The sequence below is a fragment of the Puma concolor genome, chromosome B4, assembly GCF_028749965.1.
Source record: "Puma concolor isolate L17-30 chromosome B4, mPumCon1.1.hap2, whole genome shotgun sequence".
NCBI lineage: Eukaryota > Metazoa > Chordata > Mammalia > Carnivora > Felidae > Puma > Puma concolor.
This window is the reverse complement of record NC_141673.1, coordinates 9,339,332-9,356,459: the sequence shown is the minus strand read 5'-3', so window position 1 is coordinate 9,356,459 and position 17,128 is coordinate 9,339,332. Positions and strand designations below refer to the sequence as shown.

The 17,128-nt window shown below is 52.1% G+C and overlaps 1 protein-coding gene across 3 annotated transcripts in view; it reads left to right on the top strand.

Moving 5' to 3' along the window:
- The window catches only part of MGAT3 (beta-1,4-mannosyl-glycoprotein 4-beta-N-acetylglucosaminyltransferase), a 57,286-nt gene that overhangs the window by 2,831 nt on the left and 37,327 nt on the right, over nt 1-17,128 (top strand). Inside the window, exon 3 of one of the 3 annotated variants that reach the window (XR_015253292.1) lies at nt 10,182-13,880. The exons of 1 other annotated variant lie outside the window; for it this stretch is intronic. The gene's annotated coding sequence lies outside the window, so the exon portion shown is untranslated. Of the gene's footprint in view, nt 1-10,181; nt 13,881-17,128 lie in introns of those variants that run through there. One more of the 3 variants, XR_015253293.1, reaches the window with a different exon arrangement.

Here is a 17,128-nt window from a genome sequence, read left to right as displayed (position 1 = left end):
AAGTGTCATCACGGAGGCAGCTGAGCCCCTAGAGGGTGGTCACTCTGCCGGTTTCAAGGACCTGGCAATGGGCTGGAGGCAGTAAGGGAATTTCATATTATTTGCCTCAGTTTCCCACATCACCATGGCAAGCACTTTAACCCCTTTCCTTTGCTCTTGAGTGTCCGAGGAATATCACACACATCCCACCTGGGGGGCGGGGGGTTGCTGTTAGCTGCACTTTGCCCTCAGCTTGCCCCATGCTCCCTCATCATATCCCCCCTGAACAGTTTCGACCCTTAAATCTTTAAGGTGGCTGAAGGTGGAGGGCCTCAGAGACGTCCCTACCTATAAGTCAATATTGGTCAGTCGGGGAACATACCGAGGAGTGACAAAAACATAGAGGCAGCTGAATCCAACGTGGGCAACGTGTGTGCACCTCCTTGAGTAGAAAGGATCATCTGTTGGCTTGAAGTCATTGCAGTGATGGGGTCTTGGGACCAGGCAGAGAGACATGGGAGAAAACAGCAAAACATAATTAGAATAACTAGAAAGATTAGCCCAAAGGAAAGTCCTTCGGTAGCTGACAAAAGTCCTCCAATCTAGATGTTTAACCAATCATTCAAGGAGAAAGAGGGATTGTGTAATGCGCCAATTTGAGTATTTATGTCAATTAGAAATCCAGAAATATTTTTGCGGTAATCTGGAATGTATATGCAGCGTTGGGGGGGGTGTTTGTTTTGTTTTTAAATTTTTTAAGTTTGTTTATTCATTTTTAGAGGGACAGGGACAGCATGAGTAGGGGAGGGGCAGAGAGAGAGAGAATCCCAAGCGGGTTCCGCACCGTCAGCACAGAGCTGGATGTGCTACTGGAACTCACGAAACCCTGAGGTCATGGTCATGACCTGAGCCGAAACCGAGAGTCGGATACTTAACTGACTGAGCCACCCCGGCGCCCCAGCATTTTGTTTTTAGGAGAATATAAGTTCCACCTCGTGCAGCAGCTAAAATGTGTAATGCCATTCTATTTTGTAGAACTGTTTCCCGCATTCGAGTTACTTCTAGTATTTGATAACATAATGCTATTTTGAGAGTCGTTTAAGGCCTTAACCATCTGACAAGTGGTGTTTAACCATCCTATAGACTCTGTTTTGTTCAGTAAGCAATCAGGTAATGAATAAGAGGTACTTTTACAGAAACAAGAAACATACGGGCTAATGGTTACAGCAGACTACAAACCCCGTGTCTCCCAGGGCTGCCAGTGAGATTTTTTTTTTTTTTTATAATTTTTTTTTCAACGTTTATTTATTTTTTGGGGACAGAGAGAGACAGAGCATGAACGGGGGAGGGGCAGAGAGAGAGGGAGACACAGAATCGGAAACAGGCTCCAGGCTCTGAGCCATCAGCCCAGAGCCCGACGCGGGGCTCGAACTCACGGACCGCGAGATCGTGACCTGGCTGAAGTCGGACGCTTAACCGACTGCGCCACCCAGGCGCCCCAAGTGAGATTTTTAGATGTCAGGCTTGAAGCATCCTCGGATGAGAGTGGGAACAGGCAGCAGGAATCAGATTGGTCTTTCTGGCCTGTAACTCAAAGGTCTGCTGTGACCCTGTGGGACAGCCCATTGTAAGAAGGAATTATCAGTAGAAATTGGGAAAGGAGAATGAAAAAGAAAGGTACAACCATCCTAAGGGAAGTTTGAGGGCTCGCACAGATTCCCGGGAAAAAGAAGGCACGTAAGGTTGCTAATTGATTTCCTGGAAGGGGGCTGCAGGTTTTATTTTAGGTACAAGAGCCCACGAAGAATGGCCCTCTCACTTTACTGCCTAATTCGGCCCAGTAGGGGCCCTTTTATTTTGGAGTTAAGTCCCCTGTTGTCTTAGACTTTCCATCTTTTGAATAAACCAGATCTCCTGGGTTTATATGGGGTGGGTTTCTAGTAACTGTCAGGTCAGGTTTAGGGAGGGTATGGTTTGCATGATTAGAGATTTATGAATTAACCAGGCCTCAAGTGAGTAATAAAGACGATAGTCTTCATCTATCGAAAGGTCTCCAGTGAGAAAAGTCTTTGGATACAAGTATTGGGGGAATCCATCCCATTTTCCGGTTGTTTAAATAATCATATGCCCATGGGGTCATATTATTATCCCCACAGAACAACAAGCAGCACAGAAGATGGTCTATACGTGACATATTGTGACAATTTTTCTGAAGTTTACCTCAAGCTGTCTAGTCTAGGCAAACAACAAACATTTCAAGATGATCAGAACTAGAATTTAACATCCATAACGGTGCGTTGTTGAAACGTAGTTTTTCTCTCTAAAAACCCCCCTTTCCAGAGATAGCCAAGTCGACACCCATGCATTTGTAGAACAAGTCCAGTCTTAACAAACCTGGCCTAAGTATTTACATAAACTCAGCAAGAATAACGATTGCTCATGAGGATCTTTTAAAGTTTGCTTTGCTGGAACCCTTTATAAGGAATCTCCAGACTGAACTTTTGTAGCCTCTCCAGGCCAGAAGCCAAGCCAAGCACTTGCCATCAGACAAGGCCTGCAGTACCCGTGGAATTGGATGAATTCCTCTTCACGAGGTCTCCAAGATACCCTGAGGTCCCTGCACCTGCCAGGAAGTGACCTTCTTTGCTCACCTGGGGAGGGTGCTGGGAACTCTGTAAGCAAGGTATCCGGCCAACATCTCCAAGGGACTTTATGGCTCCGTGTTTCATAAAGCCAACCTTAGTTCCTTAAAGCTGTCTGGTCATATCTGAGTCTATGCATGTTAATCTCAAATAGGACATTCCAGTCAAAGCCTTGGTAAAATAACCAGTATTTCCAATGGTGACCTGTGACAAGATGAACAGATTCTCATTGAACTTATGCAAACAATTGTAATTGCTGTGAAGGAAAGGATATTCACTGGAGAGCTTTTGCATTTCAGAGGGTTTGGGGAGAGAGAAAAGATAAATGCTTCAGTTTACAACTGAGTACTTGATGACATTTCTGTATATCACAGATATTGTTAAGAGAAAGTTTCCTTAATCTGGAAGAGGAAACAGAGAACCAGCCATTATTTCCAACAAGAGTCACAAGACTATAATCTTCCTCAGTTCATTGAGTCCCATGTTCCGAATTCTTGTTCAGTGTGAATGCAGCTTTTTAGTTCCAGAAATTCTTACCCATTTTGGTATTAATCTTAAAGATGTCTGGGGCGCCTGGGTGGCTCAGTCGGTTAGGCGGCCGACTTCGGCTCAGGTCACGATCTCGCGGTCCGTGGGTTCGAGCCCCGTGTCGGGCTCTGTGCTGACAGCTCAGAGCCTGGAGCCTGTTTCGGATTCTGTGTCTCCCTCTCTCTGACCCTCCCCCGTTCATGCTCTGTCTCTCTCTGTCTCAAAAATAAATAAACGTTAAAAAAAAAATTTATTGAAAGATGTCAAATACCTGTATTTGTCCCAAAAGTTCTTTTTATAAATCTCCTTGAAGGAGAAACACGTTTTGTGAGAGAATAAGAACAATTATAAATGACCAAATCTCAGAAACGGACATTGTTAAAGATCTGATGAGAGTTCATTATGATGCAATTGACAAAGAAATTCAGTTATTTCTGTGACACATAACACTTCAAGTAATCAGAATATGAAGTGATGACCTTATACCGAAACATTAAAACTTTAGGAATTGCATATATATTTGGGCAGTTACAACATTTACTTGTGCAATACAACCTAAGGTTTACCATTGTATGACAGTGGTTTCCAAGTAACTTAGCATCCCAAATAAAAGGGCCTAATTGGTCAAAAGACTTAATTTACCGTTTAAATCCTGGGAAGTTTGTTAAAACTTTAGGAACCCATAAAGCACGTCCAAAATAGGATTACAGATCATTACAAGTCTTAAAACTTTGTTTATTCAACCAAAGTGCCAATGAAAGATCCTGAAGGCGAATGGATAGCATCATATCGTTGTTAGCAAAACCTAGCTCCTTTAACATTGAGAAGTTTTAACTAAGTAATCAAAGACCTGATAAAGAAGAAACCTAAAGCTTTGGTTATCTCCGGCCGACCAAAGAGAAAAAAAAGCCTTTATTTACATTTTCTTATCAAGAGCAGATCAACAGTCCAAGAAAACTTTGTCTTCTGAACAGAGAGAAAAGCAGAATTTCAACCTTATACCAGTGTACTTTTAAAATTCCATTCATCTCAACCTTAGTCTATCCTGAGCACAATTCCTTTCCGAAGATTTCCCTTCACGAACCTTCTACAACTTTCCTTTGCCTTCAAACTTTGTCCCAAAGCCATTTCTCTCCAACAACCAGTCTCGTTTAGGACGGAATTACTTTCTTTTACCCTCAACAAAAAATGTGTTTCCATTCCTTATATCTTTCTTACATATCTCCCACTTTCCTACAGACAGGGTTGCTTTCCTTATTTCCATCCGTCTTAAGTACACTTAGCAGAATTTTAACTCTTAGGAAACCTTAGTCTCCAATTGAGGAGTCAGTAATCGAGAGGTGTTTACACCAGAATTTTTTAGATGGTAAATTCATGAGCCCATTAAGCACAAAGCATGTTTTCCGATAGACCCAAATAGCCTTAGTTTCTCTGCAATAAGCACAAACCTACGTTCGGTAATCAAAGCTTTAGCACTCCATCCTATCTGGAAAAGACCTAGATGTCCAATGAATTTAATCTGATTTGTCATGCAACCAAAACTTTAAAGTTTCAGGTTACCAAAGACTTTGAAAGCTATCTTAACAATCGCCCATGACAACTTTGAGACAGACAAAATTAACTATCATTTTAAGTCATCTTTTTGCTAACAAATTGCAACAGAGATAACATGACCTTATCTGACCTTTAGTCAACCTTGGTAGAATGAAAGTTTCATATTTAATGCTGATAACTTTAAAGACCAGGTCCAACAAACTGAAATTAGTTTAAATTTTTTTTTTTTGATGTTTATTTATTTTTGAGACAGAGAGAGAGACAGAGCGTGAATAGGGGAGGGGCAGAGAGAGAGGGAGACACAGAATCCGAAACAGGCTCCAGGCTCTGAGCCATCAGCACAGAGCCCGATGCAGGGCTCGAACTCACGGACCGTGAGATCATGACCTGAGCCGAAGTCGGACGCTTAACCGACTGAGCCACCCAGGCGCCCCAAACTGAAATTAGTTTAAACACCGAAAATGTTTCCCCTGCGTCCACTTAAAAGTCAATCAATTTATCCCCATTGTCAGTTTTCACCTGGGACACCAGTGGGGGTATCTGAAGTGGTTGGTCCAAGGGGGTGCTCTTTGCTCCTTGACCTCGAGGGTGGGAGGGGGAGCCAATGGTGCCTGAGGCATTGAGGATGGTATAGATAGGAACCAGTTATGTAGACCACACCCAAGTTGGTGCAGAAACTGGAGGGGGACGGGAGGGAAGGAAAGGCAAGGTGCCAGCAGAAGCAGAGAAGGAAAACCCGATTCAAAACCTGAGCTCCGACAGAGGAGCAGACGCCATGTTTATTCCACCAAAGTGGAAATATAGAGTCCACATCAGGCCAGAAAAGACCAGGAATTTCCCCAAAACAAATGGAGCTTCAGCAGCTGCTTGGGAATATTCCTTAAAGTCCCCATCCCAAGGTGGACTAGCCACAGTTGGCTCCAATTATAGCTGGTAACCCGGGAACTGAATGAGGGAGAAGCCCTCACATCTATTAGGCAGAGGAACAGAGAGAGAGAGTTAGCGTCCCCTTTGTCAGGGATGGTCTGTGTTTCCTCCAGCGACCTGGGTTCTATTAAGAGGAGGCCTATTTAGACAATTAACCATCCAATATATCAGGAGGGAGTTTACTGGCCTGGTTACTGACCAAACACAATCTGCAAGAGGCCATTGGAGCCAGGTAGCCGTGAAGGCCTGGCCCTAGGGTACCTCCATACATTTTCCGTTTACTAAGGCCACTCAGGGTTACAGGAAATCAATCCTTGCTACATATTGCAAGCCAGATTGTTTCCAGTGGGTTAAAAAGGCATCTCTCAGGGACCGAAGAGAAGCTCCCATGCTCCTAGAGAGAAAAGGAGAGAGAGAAAGTCCGTTACCCCTAAGAATCCCCTCCGACGTGGGTGGTGTCCTATGAGCAGGATATGTCAGAGGTTCCTGGTGTCAAAGCGACCCAGGTGTCCCTCGAAAGAAATTGCTATGACCACCAACCAGCCGACTAAGGGCTCCTGAATGAAGGATGTTAGTGTCCCCCCACTTCCCCATTGCATTCTGGACTACAGATGGGTGCCTGGCGTATGGACCAAAATACCTTGAAAGCCATGCCCTAAAAGGCTGTGCCTTGAAGAACATTCCCTGATGGTCATGCCCTGATTACCTAGTCTTTGAAGAGCATGCCGCAGAGGCCATGCCTTAGTTGCTTGAACACCCTGTCATTTTTAACCCATGGAAAACACTAGAAAAGTTTTACAAGGGGGAATTACCCAATTTTAAGTAGTAGTGAGCAGAGGACATTGACAGAAAGCGGTAAAGACAGAAATCCATCATAATCTAAGTGACATTCCAACACATATGGATATGTGGGATATGTGTGATATTCCTCGGACTCTCCCGGCTACCCAAGAACAAAGGAAAAGGGTTTAAGTGCTTGCCATGGTGTTGTGGGAAACTCAGGCAAATGAAAAATTAAATTCCCTTACTGCCTCCAGCCCATTGCCAAGTCCTTGAAACCAGCAGAGAGTGACCTCCTTCTAGGAGCTCAGCTGCCTCCATGATGACGCTTTATAGACAACTTCCCTAGGAAATAGTCCCTGGTTGGGTCTTAATTCAATCAGGTACTGGTTTCCACCAGCTCTCAGTGGAGTTCTCCCTGCCAGAAGCGGCTAGACCAGGGACGAGGGGATCACGTTATATCAGTGAGGAGGAAACCTCACGTGGGAGTCTTAAGATTGGCAGGCGTCCTGGTGGCTGAGGTGGCTGTCCCGTGCCCGAGACAGACAACTTTGAAGACGGACAGGAATAAAGAGAGGGCATCAGGTTTCTGGGTCTTATTACCATCCCGGCCAGGGTACTAACTTGCAGCCAAAAGGCAGGATTTCTCCTCCCGGAAGAGTTGCCACGGGCTAGAGGATTGCAGCCTGAGCAATCGACATGAAAGTGACCCAATAGGACCACCCTCCTCAAAAGGCCCCTGAAATGAGAGGAAAGGAAGAAAAGAGAAGGTATACTCACCAAATGTGCACCGAAGCTCAGAGTCCAGATGAAAAGACTCTAGTCCGACAAACTGGGCGGCATATGATGAAGGTTTGGGGTGATGGTGGGGTGGTCTGGAGCCGCCGGCCAAGAAAGAATTCTTGAAGACGCCTTTGGTGCACGAAGGTCGTTTTATTAAAGCACGAGGACAGGACCCGTGGGCTGGAAGAGCTGCCCTGGGGTCGTGATGGGAACTCATTACACACCCTCGGGTTGGGAGGGGCTCAGGGATAGAGTGTCTCTAAGGTATTTTGGGAGCAAGGTTTCCAGGACCTTGGGGGGTTAGCTGTTAACTGTTTAATAACACCTCAGTCATGAGAGCCTTCAGATGCTTATCGGGGGCCATAGGCTTGGAGTAGGATTGCCAGCATAGGTCCTGGGGCAGTTGACATAATTTCATTTTTCATTTGCCTCAGTTTCCCACATCACCATGGCAAGCACTTTAACCCCTTTCCTTTGTTCTTGGGTAGCCGGGAGTGTCCGAGGAATACCACACATGTCCCACCCTGGGGGTGGGGTGGGGGTGGGGTCGCTGGCGTTAGCTCTACTTTGCCCTCAGCTTTCCCCACACTCCTCATCAATGTGACCTTCCGGCTGGAGGCGGAGGGGACAGACGAGGCTGGCTTCGTGGCTCGCAGACACTCCCTGCTCTGAGTTGGGTGCCAGAGGAAACGGCGGGAAAGCAGGAGACCTGAAGTTCAGGGCTGGCTCCATATTTGCCAGCTCTGGGTGTTCCAAACCTCTCTGAGCCTCAGTTTCCACACTACAGTAGAGGTGGTCCCTCCGAAGGGGGTAGAAGAGCAGATCACGGTGGGTAAACCGTCCTCTACTGGGCACGAGTATTTTCCAGTTGGTGATAGTCTTGGAGGCTGAGGAGCCGTGGCCACTGGAAACAGGGGGTGGGTGGTGGGGGTCACCTCACATGCCTCGTTAAGCTCCAGAGGAGCCATTTGCTGTGAGTTGCTGAGAATGTGGTCCGGAAGCAGCTTTGGGGGGCGGGGTGCAGCTGGACAGGATTCTGGGCTCAGCTCCATCCCCCTTACTGTGTGGCGTGAACCCATCACTCCCGTCTCTGGGCCTCTGCTTCCTCTTTGGGGTCTGGTTACAAAGATAGCTAGGGGACCGGGCCCCCCGGGGGCTAGCCCGAGGACCCAGTTGCTTTGAACCACCCACCGCCCTGGGGTGAGTGACATAATCTACTTAGGCAGCCCTGGCACCCACCCAGGCTCCTTCCTGTGCGGAGATGACCAACAAGATAAAGGCAAGGCCAGCGTTTGGGGACAAGGCTTCCAGGAGACGTCAAGCAGTGAGCAATGCGTGTGTCCAGGCCAACAGGAAGGAGGGAGGGGTGGGGGAGAGGGAGGGCAAAGCCGAGGCCAGGTTGATGGGGACCCCCCACTGTGGACAGGCATCTGTGGACAGCAGTCTTAATGGCACCAGGGTGGTCTTCAGGGGGTCTGGGTAACCCCCGTCTCCATCAGCCCCAAGAGACTTGCTTGCTGTGAGGGCAGCTTAAGATGCATTTCTTCCTGGGGCGCCTGGCTGGCTTAGTCAGGAGAGCATGCGGCTCTTGATCACGGGGTCATGAGTTCGAGCCCCATGCTGGGCATAGAGCTTACTTCAAAACCAAACAAAACATCCCTTCCTTAAGATCACCCCACCCTGCACAAGCCCTTCCTGTGTAGAAATTTGGCCCCACAGTCCCTTGGGAGTAACTGCACACCGCCCCCCCCCCCCCACTTTCTGGCAGTTTCTCCAACAGGAGAGCCAAAAATGGGCCAGTGGGGGAAGGGGAAGGTGCCCCGTGAGAAGGGGAGAGCTGGGGGCTGGATGCCACTCTGCTCTGGGCTGGTGGGCTCCCACTCACCCTGGGTTCTATGGACTTCCTGAGCCTGTCCACACCTGGCCCAGTGAGCCCAGTGGGGGACAGGTGGGCAGCGGGGGTCTGGTGGCACTGGCAGAGGTATGACAGTGGATGGCCTGTGTGACCCCTGCAGTTGGCCTCTTAGCCTTGGCTGGTGGCCACTCGCTCATCGGTGGCTGTCCCAGAGCAGGAAAGGACCGAGGTGGAGGGGGGTGGGGAGGAGGACATATGTGCAGCCACCAGGTCCAGGGTAAGTCACAAGCTCCGTGATCATGGGGAAGTCACTTTGTCTCTGGGCCTCAACCTTCTATTCTGTCAGTTGGGGCCATAAGCATCTGCCTCACTAGACAGCTGGAGGTTCAGCAATGATATCGTTCATGTGTAGACACAGTGCTCGTGAAGTTCGGTGTCTCCATTCCCTAGAAATTTGGGCCAGTTGGGGAGGGGTCTGCTTGATTCAGTCCTGGAGCGCTTTTCAACTCAAAAAACCCAAACTCCTGGAGTCTGATGACTTCCCTGAGATGGGGGAGAAAAATGACCCACTTTGCCGTCCCCCCCCCCCCCCCCCCCCCCGCTCCATCCACCTCAGCAGGTGGCGTGGAAAGCAGTCGGACCAGCCACGGTTCCAGCCACGGAGGCCATCATTCTGTGGGGCAGGGCTGCTGGCCCAGGGAGCCAGAGAGGCCGGGCCTCCACACCCGGCTCTCGCTTCTCAAGCACAACCTCCGGGCCGGTCGGCGCTCCCTTCGCCACATGTACTCGCTCTGCGCCCTCACCCCAAGCCAGGTGGTGCCTGTCGGTATCGCTGTTTGGGGGGTAACCAAGCCCCAGAGAGGTGATGTGACTTGCCCAGATCGGCAGTGGAAGTGAGACCTGAACTTGGTCTTGTAAGGGTTAAATTGTAGTGTAGGGCTAACCTATAGGCTTGAGAAATAACAGCTTTGTTTTAACACTGTAGATTAAGAGATAGCAGCCTTGTCCTATCAATCAAGGGAACAAAAGTTCAAGGAAAATCAAATGGATTAGTGTTTGATTGGATTGGGGCAAGGGCAAGTCAGAACTGTGTCCACCCCCATCTGGGAACTATTTCTTTGTTCTGTTCCCAGGTGATGATAAGATGATTTGGTCAGCTCTGAAAACTCGGCTATTCGAGACAGCTCTCTGGTCAAGAGTGTCGGTCCTGATTGGTTGGCCTTGCCTCTCATGGCAATAAACTTTCTTGTGACTGTCACTGGTGGCCGCAGCATTGTTTCAGGAGTCGGGTGGATGCAACAGTCTGTCATGCTGCTGTGATCCTGAGACTTGAGAAACAAGCCTTCATGACTTGAAGTGTATCAGTTATCTAATGCTGTGTAACAAACACATCCCAGGCATCGTGGCCCTGAGCAACCAGCAGTATGGGTTTGCTCATGATCCTGCAGTCTGGGCGGGGCTCGGCAGGGACCCCTCATCCCTACTGCGTGCGTCGTCATATGGGGCGCCCGACCAGCCTCCCTCACGTGTCTGGGGCTGCAGTGGGGGTGGCTCAGCGACCAGGGACGGGCTGGGCCTCTCTCCTCCCTTCATGGTTTCTAGGACCCCTCCCTCCATGTAAGCCTTTCTCTAATGGGGTCACCCTATTTCCTTACACGGCCTCTGGCTTCAAAGTTGGAGAAAATGGATGCTGTAAAGCCTCTTAAGGCCTAGGCCTGAAACCTCTCAGTCACTTCCAAGTATCCTGGTGATCAGAGTCACGCACAGGCCACCCAGACCCTGGGGAGGCGAGATCGTGGACTGTGTGGCCGAGCCACAGCGACGGGAGGAGTTGTTGGCGGTCTTTCGGGCAGCCATTTTTCTGCCCAAGGATCCTGCCCTGAGAGCGGGCCACTACCTTCCGACAGACTCCTGTGTCACAAGAGCGGGAGAGTGTTGGTGGTGACCCATGGGAATGCGGAGGAGGGAGGGCCCAGGACGTTCCGCAGTGGGACAGGAAGGCCTCTCTCCTCAGACTTCTGGGTCTTTCCCTCCCTGGGCCCAGCTGCCCTGCTCCCAGCCCCCAAGGGGTAAGGAGGCTGAGCCCTGGTGAGGAATGAGGCCCGGCCTGCTCATCCTGTTGGTGACAACCCTCTAAGGACCCTGCCTCTGCTTTGCAGGGAACAAATGCTGTGGCCCTTGCCCTCCACCTGCCCTGCCCTGCCCTGCCCTGGTCCTCCCACGCCAGCCTCACAAGTTCTGAAAAAACGTTGGTGGGGAGGAGACCGTGCAAATCCTTCCCCACCCTCCGCCCTCCGAAGACCTCAGGAACTTCCCAGTGGCCACCCAGCCCAGGCTCTGGAGTTCAACCCTTGTCCTGCCACTCTTCAGCTGTGTGATCTTGGAAAGGTTTACTTACCTCTCTGTGCCTCAGTTTCCTCATCTGAAAAAAAGGAGAAAAGAGAAGGGCAACCGTGACCACTCTGTGCAGGCGCGTTCTAAGCACTTTGCAGCTAGGAGCTCCTATAATCCTGCCAACAACAAGGGCCAGGGTGTGTGCGCGTGCGCGCACGCGTGCACGCGTGTGTGCATGTGTCTGTTGTTCATTTCACTTTTACCGCTAAGGACACGAAGGCACAGAAAGGTCAAGTAACTTGCCTGAGGTCACACGGTTCATCATCACTCCAGAGCCCATGCTCTATCCAACCCCCCAGCGCCTGCTCCCCACCTCCTAATTCCTTTTTTTTTTTTTTAATCATTATGGTAAAATATGCCTACCAGAAACTTGACCGCGTACGGTGCGACTTTCACCGCCATCCCTCTCCAGGACCCTTCGTCTTCCCCAACTGGAACCACGCCCGTTCGACAATCATCTCCCATCTCCCAGCAATCACCACTCTTTGTGTCTCTATGAACTTGACTCTGCCAGAGACCTCATGTAAGTGGGATGAATCATACAGCATTTGGTCCTTTCGTGACTGGCTTATTTCACCCTGTATAACGTCTTCAAGGTTCACCCATGTAGGAACACACGTCAGTATTTCCTTTCTTTTTAAGGCTGAATGGTATTCCCAAGTATGTACGGACAGTTCATCCATCAGTGGACCCTTGGGCTGCTTCTGCCTTTTGGGTATTGTGGATACTGATGCTATGAACACGGGGCATAAATATTTGTTCCAAAACCCTGCTTTCAGGGGCACCTGGGTGGCCCCTTCGGTTAAGTGACGGACTCTTGGTTTCGGCTCAGGTCATGATGTCACAGTTCGTGGGATCAAAGCCCCGCATCGGGCTCAGCGCTGGCCGCAAGGAGCCTGCTTGGGATTCTCTCTCTCTCTCCCTCTCTCTCTGCCCTTCCCGGGCTCATGTGCGCTGTCTCTCAAAATAAATGAATAAACCTTAAAAAACAAAACAAAACAAAAAAAACCCAGCTTTCAATTTGGGGGTGTATTGTACCCAGAAGTGGGATTGCTGAACCATGTGGAAATTCCATGTTTAAAGTTTTGAGGAGCTGCCTTACTGTTTTCCACACTGGCTGTGATATTTTGCCTTCCCACCGGCAGTGCACAAGGGTTCTTGACTCTGGTGTGACCGCAAGCCCTAGGTGAATGCTGGCAGCCCGGGTGGGCGCCTGGAGGGCCCGGTAAAGAGCTGGCAGAGGTGGTCCAGTGGCTCCCGAGGGGCGTGCCGGGAATCCTGGCGGGCACCCAGACAGCCTGGCCTGCGGTGTTCCCTCCCATGGACACTGAGCCTTGGACTCAGTCCCTGGGCTCTGACCTTCCCCAACCCCACTCTGTCAGGACAGGCCACCCTGGGGCAGAAGGGATGAGGGGGCCAGGGTGGGGCACACGTCTGCACCTGCAGGCTTACGGCCATAGATAGGATGGTTAGACCCTTGGGCAGGAGGCTCCCTGCTCAGCGAGGCCTCACCTTGACCTGCTGCATGGCCTCCCCTATCCTCCACCTTCCCCAGCCTCAGTTACTTCCTCCTCTCCCCAGGTGACATGCCTTGTGGGGGACAAGTTCTAGATACTGGCTTTGTGACCTTGGAGGTGCCAGTCTCCTTTGAGGAATTCCCAGGGCCGAGCCCCTCATTGTGCCAGTGACTCTTAATGAGTCAAGGGGTGTGGACTCTTCTAGAACTCTGGCTCCTGACTCCTTCCCCAGCTTTCTCCATAGCTCGCCCAGGCCACCAGCTTCCCTGCCAGAAGGCGTAGGGCCAGTAGGCCCCAGAAAGTCTGGATTCATTGAAGTTCCTGGTCCCGGGCTGAGGGGGGGTGCTCTGCTCTCCAGAGAAGGTACCAGAAGTAGGATGTCTCCTCTGCATAAGCTCCAGCCCTGGCAGGGCCTCTTTAGGTTGTGGGGGCCCCAGCCTCTGCAGCTCTGGTCCTGGCTGGGAGCAGGGCCCAGACCCTCTGACGAGCATCAGTGCAGAGCCTAGGCACGTGGTCTGGGCCTCAGGACCTTGGGCCCCGTGCACTGCCATGGATCGAAGGCCATGGTGATGGGGTCTTATCCTAGCAGCTAGATTCTTTTGGCCCTGGGCAGGCCCCAGCCTCTCTCCGATCCCTGTTTCCTCACTGGTGCAATGGAGCAGGCTGGAACTCAATGGCCTTCCCAACTAGAAGATTCCAGAAGGAAAGAATTCACTGAGGGAAGATTCTGAGCACGGACCACCTACGAGCAGTAGCAGTGGTGGCCCTCGCTGTGGCCTAAGCACTGGACATGCCTAAACTAACCTATTCTCGACAACAGCCCTCCTCAGTAGATATGGTTCTTATTCCCATGTTACAAAAGAAACTGAGGCACAGAGAGACGAAAATGGCCTAAAGCTGCAACCGTAGCCGAACTCGAGCCCTGCCTTCTTCCTCCATGTTCTAATCCGCAGTCCTACACCACAATGTGGCTGAGGTCTCTTTAAACCCGAATTTTGTGGGCACCTACACCCGAGTCTTCCACCTCGCAGAAAGGGCACAGAAGTGGCCAGAAACCCTACCACAAAAGCAGGTTGTGTAAACCAGGGAACAGGCCGGTCAGGGGACGTGAGAGGCCCTCTGTGTGTCTGTGCCAGTCAGACCCTGTCTGGGGGAGGGCGGGGGCAGAAGGGAGAGTGGCTGGCCCAGAAAGGTCTGGAAACCCTGTCACAGGAGGCGTCGCTAAAGAACCTGGGGGCAGAAGTGACTCTTGGCCAGCGACTCTCGGCCGAATTTTTGAAGGACTGGCTTTGCTCCGACCGGCCCCAGGCGGTGGCATCTGGGATTCCTCAGAGCCAAAGCTGTCCCACAATAAAGGGCTGCGGTGACGGAGAGTGAGTGTCTCGTGTCACTCCGCGGGGCCAGGGCGCCGGAGGAGGTGCCCTTGGGGCCCCGCCCAGGTAACAGGTGTGAGGCTCAATCTGCCATATCTGGGCAGTTCTAGCGGCCTCAGAAGTTGAGGTCACCTACATTTCCTGGGTGAATTTCTCTCCTCTTCCAGCCCCACCCATCAGCCTGGCTCCAGCCAGACGGCCTGGACCCTGACCAAGGGGCTATTACCATTCGTGGTCGTCAAAAGGACAAGACCTACCGGCCTCGTGGATCGCCTCTGGGCCTGGGGCTTTCAGGCTCTGACAAGTGACTTCAGACCGGCTGTTCCAAGGGTCACTCACCATCTGGGCCTGGGAGATGTGGCCGCGGGGCCGCGGGCAGGGACTCTGCCCGGCAGCCGTGAGGACGGGACCCCACCGATGGGGCCCAGGAGCCAGAGCTGCCGTCGGACAGACAGGCCGTGAGTCAGCGTCGCTGTGCTGGGGCCTCACCTCTGTGGGGCCCCACCTCGTGGGACCCAGCCCCCTGAGGCTCACGCCAGCAGGCCACTCTCCCGGGTTGGCCGTGCGCTTCAGTGGGTGTCACCTGCTCGGCTCCCACCTGCTGACTCAAGCCATCCCTCAAGGACACCCGTGGTGTCCTTGGAGCTTGTGGGGGTCCTTAGGCTGAATTGCTCACTCCAACGCCCCCCCCCCCCCCCGCATACTTTCCAGCTACAACTAGTCCCTTCCCCATCCGTGCGCAGCCTGGATGCCCTTTCCCCTCTTTTGCTGGGTTTCTAAATCTGCCCCAACCTTCGAGGTCTGGCCAATGCCTCCTCTACTCTCCCAGTCCCCCAGGTGGACCATGTGGCCACCTCTCTGCCGAATTTCTGTCTCATCCACTGGCCTGGGTTCTCCTGGGGGCAGGGGTGAGTCTGAGTCCCTTCTGCCTCTGCTGCAGCCTGGAGCCCAGAGCCCGGCATACAGTAGGCTCTCAATCAATGAGTGGATATAACCTCCCCACACCATATGCTCGCCTTCCACTCTCTCTGTGGGGTTGGCCGCCGCGAGGGAGAAGACCTGGCGCCTGGTGGTCAAAGCCCTGGCTCTTGGGGCGCCTGGGTGGCTCCGTCGGTTAAGCGTCTGACTTTGGCTCAGGTCATGATCTCGCGGTCTGTGAGTTCGAGCCCCGCGTCGGGCTCTGTGCTGACAGCTCAGAGCCTGGAGCCTGTTTCAGATTCTGTGTCTCCCTCTCTCTCTGCCCCTCCCCTGCTCATGCTCTGTCTCTCTCTGTCTCAAAAATAAATAAACGTTAAAAAAAATTAAAAAAAAAAAAAAAAAAAGCCCTGGCTCTGGAGTCCGGGTCCCGGCTCTGCCTCTCGGCCATCGAGTGGGCTCTGTCAGTTTCCTCACTTGGGGAGCCAGCACGTGAGGCCCGCAGGGGCTTCTGGAGTCGGGGGAGGGAGGGCGGGGTGGGGAGGCAGAGGGCTTGGAGACAGAGCAGGTTCCTGAGTTTCTAGGAGCGGTTGCCAGGGCCCAGTTAAGTGTGCCACTCATAGTACCAAAGGTGATGGGCATCTTGGGTTACACCCGTTTGCAACCACACAGCGGCCCTGGCCCGAATAAAAGGGCTGTTTCGGTCTCAAGGCCTCCCCTGCTGGAAGGCTGGTGCTTCTTTCTCTGGGTTCCCACCAGCCCTCACGCCTCTGATGCTTCTTTCCTATGCAGTAGTATTTACTGAGCACCTACTACGTACTGGGCTGGGCTGCTCCAGGTGCTGGGCCAACAGCAGCGGGGGCAGGACAGACAGAGCCCTGCCCTGGTGGGGGTTATGTTTGGTGGGGGAAACCAGCAAAAGAAGAAGCGTAGGAATTTACCTAGTATGCTAGATGGAGAAAAGTGCTATGGAGATGGAAGGGGGTCAGGCGAAGGGACGGGGGAGCTGCACCTAACTGGGGTGCTTGGGGAGCGCCCGCATTTGGGTAGAGACTGGAAAAGGAGGGGCCCCATGGGTCCCTGGGGGAAAAGAGGTCCAGATGGAGGCAACAGGCAGCACAGTAGGTTGATGAGCTCGGGGACTGTGGAGGGAGGGGGCCAGGGAGGCTCCAGCCTAGACCAGGTGGGGACTCGTGACCCCCGAAGCACCCTGGCCTCACTTTGGGAGAGATGGGAGCCACAGCATGATTTGAGCAGCAGAGGGAAGTGGTCTGACTTGTGCTTTGCGGAGTCACGCTGACTGTTTCGCGGGGAGAGGAACAGGCATGGGGAAGCTATGACAAGGACGCAGGCCAGGGCCCTGGAGGACCGATGGGCAATTCCGGAGCCCACAGGAGCCCCTTCGGAGGGAGGAGCACCAAGGAATTGTGGGGGAGAGCCCGGGAGTCCCTCACCCAGGTCCTGGACCCTTTGAGAATCCAGTAACCGTAGACCCTCTCCCAGAAAAACGGGCGTGTGTGAACACACACACGTTCCCACAAGCAAGCACACAATCACATCCACGCATGCGTATACTGACACTGATGTTTCTATGTGTGCACGTACACTCCCACGTGCTCACAAACACACACGCCACACGCCTGGGAATTTTCGGAGATTCCTGGCCCCTTGTCTAGTCCATCCCCTCTACTTAACTGAGGCTTGCAGAGAGAAGGAGACTTATCCCAGGTCCCAGAGGCAGAGAGGACTTGACCCGCAGGACCTGGCCCAGACAAGCCTGGAGCATCAGGAGACCTCGGCCTTACAGCCCTCCGTCTCCCAGCACTGAGCTAGGCGCCAGAGCAAACCCCATCTCATCGTTGGGCCAAAGGGGCCAGGCAG